The sequence below is a fragment of the Sinohyriopsis cumingii genome, chromosome 16, assembly GCF_028554795.1.
Source record: "Sinohyriopsis cumingii isolate HCF-2022 chromosome 16, ASM2855479v2, whole genome shotgun sequence".
Lineage (NCBI taxonomy): Eukaryota > Metazoa > Mollusca > Bivalvia > Unionida > Unionidae > Sinohyriopsis > Sinohyriopsis cumingii.
Window position 1 is genome coordinate 10,161,486 of NC_142976.1, and position 11,118 is coordinate 10,172,603.

Consider the following 11,118-nt stretch of genomic DNA (forward strand, 5'->3'; position numbering starts at 1 on the left):
TAATAATATTACAAAATTATTTGCATGTGAGTGTGCAAAGTATACGTCAGTATACATCAAAATGGTTTGTATGAATGTCTCCAGCTATACATTATTCATCTACAAAGTGGATATGAAAATTATCTTCATACAATGGATTTGAATGCTAACACGATAAAGAATCCTAATATTTTTTTTCTTAGTGTCAAAGTAATAGAACATTGGACAATTAATAAACAACTGTTGCTTCCAACGCGCGAACAGTTCATAGACATACAGAATTGAATATACAATTATTATCAAAAAATAATGAAAGAATAATTGTGCAATTGATATGGATGGACAAGAGCATCCACTAGTGGCTTATATATGTTTTACATCAAGTATTATGTGAACAAGTATCATACAGTACAAAAACAATTTTGGTACACTAATATATTTTTAATATCTGAAGCACATTTATTGATATTTTTCTTCCTTGTGCTTTTGTTTATTGATGGAGTATATATATATATATATATATATATATATATATATATATATATATATATATATATATATATATATATATATGGATTCGCATGGTTAATTAGATAGATTAGTCTTGTACTGCAACAACTGCATCCCATAATGAGACCCTAGTGATTAATCTGTTGCTATATAACAATACTTATACATCCCACCCCCACTCTGCTGGACACTCCGAAGATAGCCACAACCCATCCTTCTAGTCAGTCAGGTCACAATACAAGGTCATAACCCTAATCCATTTCAGGTTTTCCTGCAATTATCGAACATAAAAATATTGTTAAACAAACGTGATTTCGAAACAGTGAAATTTCCTTTTATAGTTTGACCCCTTATACAGCCCATAGTGGATTAAACCAAGAATTGCATGATATTTAAATGATTGTTCAGACATGGGCGATTTAATTACCAGGTTTAGAAACTCTCCACAAAGCCGTTTAATATACAGGTGGTATGGCAAAATATTCGTGCACACATTATCCCCATTTACCTTGTTTAAATTGGTCTCATTATTATTATTATTAACCAGGTGCATGCAAATAAAAGTATCTGAATTTTTTTCTTCAGTTTCATTAAAAAATCGATTATTAATTATTTTCCAGTATACTTAATAGATTTGACGAATTAGTGTAAATATATATTTTAGCCAATCTCATAATATTTTATAAAAGGTCTTTTGAATCAACGTTCAAATTAGTTCAAATAAATGCTCGCTATTAGAGTACCATATCAATACGTACGCGAATGTTATCTTTATCTAACGCACTATGTTCTTGATGCATGTCTTCTTCTCAAACGTGGTTACAAAACGGGCCTTCTCTTCCTTCCTTTTCTTGCCGTATTGTTGTTGTTGTTTTGTTAGTCATTGCATGAATTTGTGGAGCGTATGGCGTGACTGATTTTTTAACGGTCCCCCAAAAATGAATTATATTTGGAGGGCGTTTAATCCTAATATATGGATTTTTTTATGCAGACGTTTTTGCAGATTCGTTACCTTTCTTCCAAAGTGTAGTTACATGTGAAACCTAGTGTAATTTTATAAATAATACTATGACATAGTATTGAGAATTTTTAATTCACACTCTATGGAAATTCGAACACAAGTTCGCGGGTAAAGAGCACCCATCCTTTTTCATGCACTCACCAGTCCATGTACCATGACAACTACGCACACATCACCAACACACGATGCAACAAAGTCGATGTTGTATGGACTCGTGCTTAAAAGACACACTCCCATGATGTTGACCCAGGAATTAATTTTCATCTAACTACACAGTTACTCCGGATTCCTACGACATAAATCAAGGTATATAAAATTGATGATCCAGAATTACAAGTATGAACTAAAAAGAACCAAAAATGCTATCCCTGGATTTAACAGGTTAATGCTTGATAATATTAGGCAGAATTAATATTTAATACAAATAATACTATCATAAAGGTTAGAGAATTTTTTATTCATCCTCTACGGAGATTCAAACCCATGTCCACGAATAAACGGCATGGTCGACATACGAGTGTTCCTGCTACACACGAGTGCATATACCACCGACTTTGTGGCATTATGTTTGGTGATGTATGTGTATTCGTGGTGGCATATGGACTGATGTGTGTAGGTAAGGCCATGGGTGTCGTTTACCAGCGGACTTTAGTTCGCATTCAAAGAATATGTGTCGCCTTGATATTCAGATTTAGTGCTATTGATGTTGGTTGTTATTAGGAGATATGTAAACAAAAGAAGCAATATATCTTAATATAATAAAATATATTGACAGAATTCAATGAAATGTATGAAAATATATATTTATCTCTCTTTTCTTTACCTATCTGTCTGTCTAATTATCTGTCTTTTTATCTATCTAGCTTCTACAGATTAGGCCTCATTATTTAATATTATTATTATTCAACGTGATAGATGGACGCAAGGAGAAATGGCGGACGTTTCTTTATATCGATTTATCACAGTAAGAAAGAATGAAATGTATGAAAATATATATTTATCTCTCTTTTTCTTTATCTATCAGTCTGTCTAATTATCTGTCTTTTTATCTTTTCTGGTTTGATTAGGATTAACTTAGACTTTGTAAAATAATTTTGTGCCTTTTCGTCTTCCTATCTAGCAAGATAATTATACCAATCAAGTATTATTTTCTTAAATATGTACCCAAAGCTTTCAGGAAATACGTTTACACGGAATTTTAGGTATTATATGTATGTAATTCATGCATGTGTCTGACAGCTTTGCTGTTCATATTCCTAAAGGGTTTAGATTAGTTTGGGCTGTGCATTTTCGATCTGATGAAACTACTTTCCAATGCCAAAAATGATACTGGAATTGGATCAACATGTGATGCATGTATACCAATAATCAAAGTGCACACACACACACACACACACACACACACACACACACACACATATATATATATATATATATATATATATATATATATATATATATATATATATATATATATATATATATATGTATATATATATATATATATATATATATATATATATATATATATATATATATATATATATATATATATATATATATATATCCCCGTGTCAGCATCTACTTTTAAATATTGTTTAACGATACATTTGAACATGTAATAAGCAGACACAAATCACTGATGGTTTTTCATATCGCATATATTCTTTTATCACAGAAGAGATTACTAACTGAATACGATTTCACTGCATGATTCTAAATTTGTCAAGTCTGCTGATAAGCGAGTGACATGGGCCAAGACTGCACACCTGGCGTACAAATATCTCATTTCTACGGCTCGTAGAAACAAATAAATTTAGGAAGGTAAAACACACCTGCATCACCCTATCGGCCACTCTGAGCTTTTACACTAGCGGATCAAAACGAATATGTAGCAAATTTTGTAATGTTGCACCTATAGCAGAAATATCAAGCATATATCGTTTCATCAGAATTTGCCTGGTTGACGGAAAAGCATATAATTTTCTGTAGTGTGAATTAAATCTAATTAGCTTAGTTAATTAACAACAAGAACTACTACAATAATTAATCATAATAAACAATGATAATAATAATAATGATAATAATAATAATAATAATAATAATAAGAAGAAGAAGAAGAAGAAGAAGAAGAAGAAGAAGAAGAATAAAGAAGAAGAAGAACAATAAAGAAGATGGAGATGATGTTGACGATCATGATAATGATAATATAGCAAACTATTGATCTTTCTTTACTATAGTCCGGGGTAATAATTCAAAATTTCAAAAATATATAACCTTGCTATCTGTGCATGCAATTCAGGGCAAACAAGTTTCGTTTTGTGAGAAATTTCGTTTTTTATTTTCCTGACACTTCTATATTTCTTACCAAATGGGACACAGAAAAGGAGGATGAATCAGATGGTCCGAATCTAATTCTTCTTAACTTAAAACTATTAAACATGTTCCCAGAACATATCCATCTGTTGTATTCGTCCTCTCATTGAACTGATTAATGTTACAGTTACGTTTACAGTTCAAATAAATAATTGTCACGTTTCAGACATGGATGCAAATGAAGCTGTCGTATTAGTTTTACTCTAAAGCGATAAGTGGTTGTATTCAGAACAATAAGATATTTCAGGCAAAGACAAATTTCTGATATGTCTGAGATCGACTCAAACAAAATAAATATCGCCGAACACAATATACTTCACTGAGCAAAATATTAGATCTAAGTGTCTTTATGATCTTGATTTCGTACATTTTTATTGGCTTGTTGTTTGCTTAGCCCTCGAATAATTTCGATATCACCCTAGTTTTTATATCAGAAAATATAATATTTTTGTAACTTGTTGAAACCGTCTTTTAACTTGACAACCTGTTGGGATATTTGTTGAAATCGTCTTCTTGCTTGGCAACCTGTTGGGATATTTGTTGAAATCGTCTTTTTGCTTGACAACCTGTTGGGATATTTATTGAAATCGCCTTTTTGCTTGACAACCTGTTGGGATATTTGTTGAAATCGTCTTTTTGCTTGACAACCTGTTGGGATATTTGTTGAAATCGCCTTTTTGCTTGACAACCCGTTGGGATATTTGTTGAAATCGTCTTTTTGCTTGACAACCTGTTGGGATTTTTGTTGAAATCGCCTTTTTGCTTGACAACCTGTTGGGATATTTGTTGAAATCGTCTTTTTGCTTGACAACCTGTTGGGATATTTGTTCTACTTTGTGTAATGTAATTGCTGTATAGCATGACAAACAAATAATACATCTTGTGGATAACTGCTTTATCCTGAAAATGCTGATCAGCGTAGAGGACGTGTGGCATCTGTGTGTTACATATATAAGCATTAGTTGTCAATAGTTGTTAACACGTATGTAAGAAGTATCGAACACATGTAAAAATATACAAATATATTGAGTTACTTACTATAACACAAATGTTCACGTACATTTAAGATTAATTATATTTATAGAATTTAATGTTTAAATTAAAATGTTGAAATGTCAACTTAAAACAGTTTATTATATATTTTCTGGCCATTTTATCTTGTATATCCAAACTATTGATTTATCATTCCCTTCTCTTTTCTGTCTTTATTATCCCCTATATATAAACATTAAATATGTTTTATTTGCACGTAATTTCATACGTATAGCTGATTGTATCAGCTGATTTGATAAGATCTACCTGTCAGCCTATCGGTGAATTATTACAAAACCAAACCCTGGCACAATCGTATCAGATTTGGTTGATTTGAATTAGTGTTGACAGAAACATTTGACTTAACAGTGTTACTACAAAAGAGTACATATTCATATTGCTACGAATCTTATCAAGGGAGCTAGAGCCCTAACAGGTTCATTTCAGAACTGCACTTACATAGTTTATAAGTAGCTATTTTGCCCACAATAATATTATATTCACTTATAAGTAGGTATTTGTCCACAATATAGTTCATATGTATTGACATTGTTTATCAGTATATATATATATATATATATATATATATATATATATATATATACATATGCAATAAACTGACAACGAACAGTATCTAGCTATCCTGACCGCTTTAGACTCTTTAATAAGTCTTTTTAAAAAGCAAATACAAATGATAAAGACAAACAAACAAAACAACAATAACAACAAAAACGGTTATGTTTGAGAAACTTTACATGGCTGTTTCTACAATAATTCAACCGTTTAACTTTATTGTGTTTCAACTAGTTTATTTCAGCTTTTTGCTGGTACTGGGAAATTAACCTTGAAATTGATGAGCCATAACGATATCTGTTATTATATGTAAATATGTGAAAGAGCACATTATATCCCGGATATTTCATTGTTATAGTAGTCATAGGCTATTAAGCAAATTTAGAGAATTATATGAACGAAAATGTGTCGGCTGCAAAAGATAAGATAATTTTATTTGTGTATGGTTGTCTTTTTCTAGTCTTCTTGGTTTAAACCGCTTGGTTTCAATGTTCTCAGGCGGCGAATCCAGTAAGAATCCTTTTCTTTCCTTGTTTGGGGAATCCAGTTGGGATTGCGAGGAATTGCAGTATGTGTTATATCACTGAAAGTGTTGCCAGGGAAGGAGAAGTGTTCTGCGACCGGGCTTCTGAACAACTTCTTTGTCATCCAATCAGATCTATGAAGGTTGATCTTTATTTCATGCTTTTCAGTTTCTCTGACATATTGAAGGCTACAGGTCTTACATGTGATGAGATATTCAAGAAGCATATTCAAGAAGCATATATATATATATATATATATATATATATATATATATATATATATATATACCTACTTCTAACTATAGATGTCACTTATATGATTGAACCTTTTAATATCATTTATTTATTCAAATGTTGGAGATAATTACTTTCTTCGACATGAACAAACTAATATGTATTAGCGCCTGATGTAGTTCAAATGTATTTTCTCGGGGCCCTGATGCAAAGCTTTAAAATTGAGTGGCTTGTCATGCTTAAATACCTACCTTCCTGCATACATTGCATACCTACCTACCTACTACCTGTCTACCTGCCTTTGTACATACAGACAGACATACATACATACATACATACATATACAATTAGATATATAGGCTTTTCTGTTTCACTTGCTGAATAAATATAAATATACATAGCCTGGATAATATCGGGATGAAGTTCCTTTGCAATCTCTCTATCTCTCTCCATTGGAAAAAGGGGGAAATGGACAAGCGTAACAGACTTTGACACCTGCGCTTTGTGGAGTCAGAGAATAACGAAACATAGACTAATCTACCCCTGGACACATATTTGGTGGACCTGATACACGAATGTTCGTTTTGCAGCATAAGAACAAAAACACAACAAAAGCCGGGTTCAGATAGTATTGTGTCGCTTCTTAACTAAATTATTAATAATGTTTTTCTATGCGTACACCCCTTTTTGAAAGACCTAGACAACTCAGCTATTGGCTTTGTTTTCCGTTCAAAGTGTGATATAATGAAATGTACTATAGTTATTTTGTAATAACTTTAAAATTTGTTATCGCATGGAGTACACAGTTGTGATATGACTCGTAAGTATATAATTACTGAATGTTTTGGTAATGGTTCTAAAATACATTCTTGTTTGATTTTATGACAATAGTGTCAAAATAGACTTTTCTTAAGGGACAATGGTGTTGATGTAACGCAAAGGTCTTTGAGTACGTCAAGGCAAAATAAACTCCTTTGAATGTTGTATATTGCGTAGGCAGACACAGCGTAAAGTGCATATACAACAAAGGATTGAATGTGGTGAAAAAAATGGTATGTTATCTAAACTTTGATTAACATGAACCCGAACAGGTCGAGGTCAGTAGAATGCTTGTAGAATGAGTGACTTGCATTTAAAATTAGGTCAGTATATGTCTGTGAAGGATAGCCTTGATAAATGAATTTTTCATTGTGCACTTCTATTAACTATGCTTGTGGTAAATCAACTTTAAAGCAGATAAGAAATTCTAAAATATTGCATAAATAATGCACTGTAATTATTTTGAAGAATTCTTCATTGTTTTAATGTTTACTCATTCAGATGAAACTCAGGTTCACATTATGACATTTGCTTGAATACGAATTAGGAACATAACTATAGGGGATAGGTACTAATTTTGGGTCACATGCAATAATTCATAAGTGGCCTCTCATGGAACACAATTTTGGATCTTGGGATCCCATCTGTAGCAAATTCATCGAAAACTACAAAATACTATTTTATCTACAAGTCTAAATTTGGTTCCTGAAAGGGTTAATTGTACACATATTTTTGTATTTGCCAATGTTCTTGAATACTATTGAAGAACGTGATACCGTGTAATAGTTAGGATGATAACGGAAAATGAAAACATTTTAACCGAAGAACCATCTTCACCTCATTTAGGAGGAGACGAATTAATTTCAGTGATGCAACTACCAGGAATTATTGAAGAAAGTTAAAATTAGATGAATATTCCACAAACCTGTACAAATGTCAGAATTAATTACTTTATATTAGCGTCATGTATTAACACAAACACAACAAATAATGGAGACTAAATATTTCATTTGATTTAATTTGCATATAAAGTTACAATGTGCTCAACAACGGTACACCAAGCCTCCTTCTACAAGCATATCTTGTCTTCTCATTCAGTTTTCCCTTTAATGGAAGTAACCTGAGTGACTGAGGCTACTCAAATAAAGTCAACATTGCATGTTCACATAGCTTGATTGCCATCAGATATTGTTACCGAGGTCACCATGCAAACGGGAAATACACCAACAAGTTATATAATGACAGAATCTATATAAAATACTGTTGTCTTGAATTATAGACATATACTTTAATTTTCCAGTTTGCCACCGGTTTGGTAAGCCCTGTATGATTTTTGAATGCAATTAAAAGTATGTGAATTGTTCTCTGTTCAGCTAAGACAAATATGTGATGTTTTGTGACTACTTTAATGTATAGATTCCGGATATGGTTATTCATCTCATTTCCCTGTACAACTAATTAACAATTACTCTAGCTGGTTCTCTGTAACTAACCCAACGATCATTCAGGCTCACCCTACGATCTCCCATCTTGCCCTCTTCATCTTACCATACGATCTCTGGAGCTCGCCGTCTCTATGCGCCCTCTCATCTCAGTTATGCTGTGATTTAACCAGCTCACCGTACAATATCTCCAGCTTATCCTACGATATTTCCAGATAACCCTATATTTGCAGTGCACCTTTAAAGCTCACTTTGCAATCTTTCCAGCACTCTATCATCTCCTAGGGTCACCTTACGATCTCGCTGAACTACACGTACGATCGCTCCTGCTCAGACTTAAATCTCTCCATCACAACTGAACGATTTGGCGTTCCATAGACCGCCATTAAATAAAATTCATATGGACTACCAACATTAGATTTGGTAGATAGTTTGAGGGTGTAATGTTATCGTGTACCATCTGGTTATTGTGTAGTCCTGATTACCGAGAACAGTAACTGCGTATTTTATGTGCTTTAGGACTTCGAATATTTAGCTGTCTCTAAAATGTCAGTGTTGCATGATAAACATTGTATGTTATGTTTCACATTAAAAAGTATTTGAACATGCAAAATATTTATTGAATATGAATCAAAATAAGTACAATACGTTTATTAGTATTGACATTTATTTCATACGTGTGTTTGTACGTGCGTGTGGAATTCATTGGATATATATTGGATATAAAATATTAATTCTAAATGGGTTGTATATATAACTGACATGTATTCCATTTAAATATATTTAACGAGATTTTGCAACTTGTGACAAGCTAGAAGTCTTTTCCCTTTGCTAATTCAGATCTACATGCTTTACTATGCTTATCACGCGTACGGATATGGATTGTGTAATTCTGGCCCCACAAGTATTTGAGAACCATGGGTTGTCGTTGTGTAGTCATGTGTTTTCAATACTGGGTGGGTGAAATAAATTGGAATGAAAATGGGGATCATAGAATTCAACAGATATATGCTATTTGTTGGTATGATATATTGCTGTTGGGGACTCAGTGGGTATATTGGCAAAAAGCGTGACGACTCTAGAGAGCTCCATGTATGTAAGAATATCGTTTTGGACGTACAACCCTATGATCTCATACGTATCCCACACGCTCGTTTCTTGTAATTAATATTTAACTGTATGCCAGTCCTTTAACCCGTTTCTTAATCGACACCAATTAGGGCAAAAGTACTGTTAAAGTGACCGTGGATGCTGCAGTGTGTGCATTTATAAACTGGTATGTGTCCTGTGGAGCGTTCTTTATAGTAGCTGATATATTGCATTTGCATTTTACTCCCATTTTTTATTTCTGTCGATTCTTTATTGATGATAACTAAGACTAACATACAGGTGTTGTATACTATCTCTGATTTATTTTAAACTGCATTCTGAATTTCCACGTATTCAGGAGAGAGAGAGAGAGAGAGAGAGAGAGAGAGAGAGAGATAGAGTAAATAATATAAACTATAAATAAATTACCCACAACATGCCAGACTCTTTGGTTGTCTAATAGTTTATCGTGATATAAACAGTGAAAAAGACTCAAGGCTTTCTGGGATTAGTTCAATAACAACATATCAGGCCAAAGATTATGCTGCGTTTTCCTCTAAAGAAAATTAAAAACGATTTTAGGCTATAAAAGCTGTTAAGATTTAATTTAATACATAATTATGACCTCAATTACACATTCATTGATGTTCTTTAATGTAATTCATGCTTTCAGTTTATTTGGAAAATAATCGAAAAAAGTGTTACTTTTGTTCCTCATTTCACAGATTTTACGTGTCGATTAGACATCCAGTGATACGTACATACTCTATAAATTTGTATGAAGTCTGTATGACTAGTTTGGCAAACACTGATAACAAGAAGAAACTATGACCATGGTAAGAATGGCAATTAGACCGAGTCACTTGTAAAATGAAAATCTTTATACTTGTACCCGTTTCAAATTAATCATACTAAAATATTAACAGAGCTGTGCGAGAGAGAGAGAGAGAGAGAGAGAGAGTATAACTCAAACATGTTTGACATGAATAATGAACTTTTATACTAAACAAAAGATGAATAAGATTTAAGTTTGTAAAAAAGTAAAAAGGAAAACACTATATACATTTTTAAGGTATTTGCACAGCCACTTAATGCTGTAGATATAGAATCACACTCAAAGATTTTCTTAAATGCATTTGTTTGTTAATTCTATTCCGCTTGAACAATTATCTAACGAGGTTATTAGCGTGCAGTTCCATCTTATGTTTGGTTTTGTGGTAAATATTTATCGCATTTTTAGTACACGATAAGATATATATGGCGCCCAGTATATTTTGGTGTAGGAGGAAGCCACGAAGAACCAAGAACTAATATTTTTAGCATTTGATATGGACTCCTATACATACCGTCCCATTTTAATACCTATTCATCTTTTTTACATCTCCCGTTGATCGGGAAGCTTTATTTTGCACCGTTACCATCTTACCGTTTTTAATTTCAACCATTTGTTCTTTTATATCGCTGGTCGATATAGAACCTTTTATAAGTTTTAAAAGATTATACAAGTAACACTTTGTTT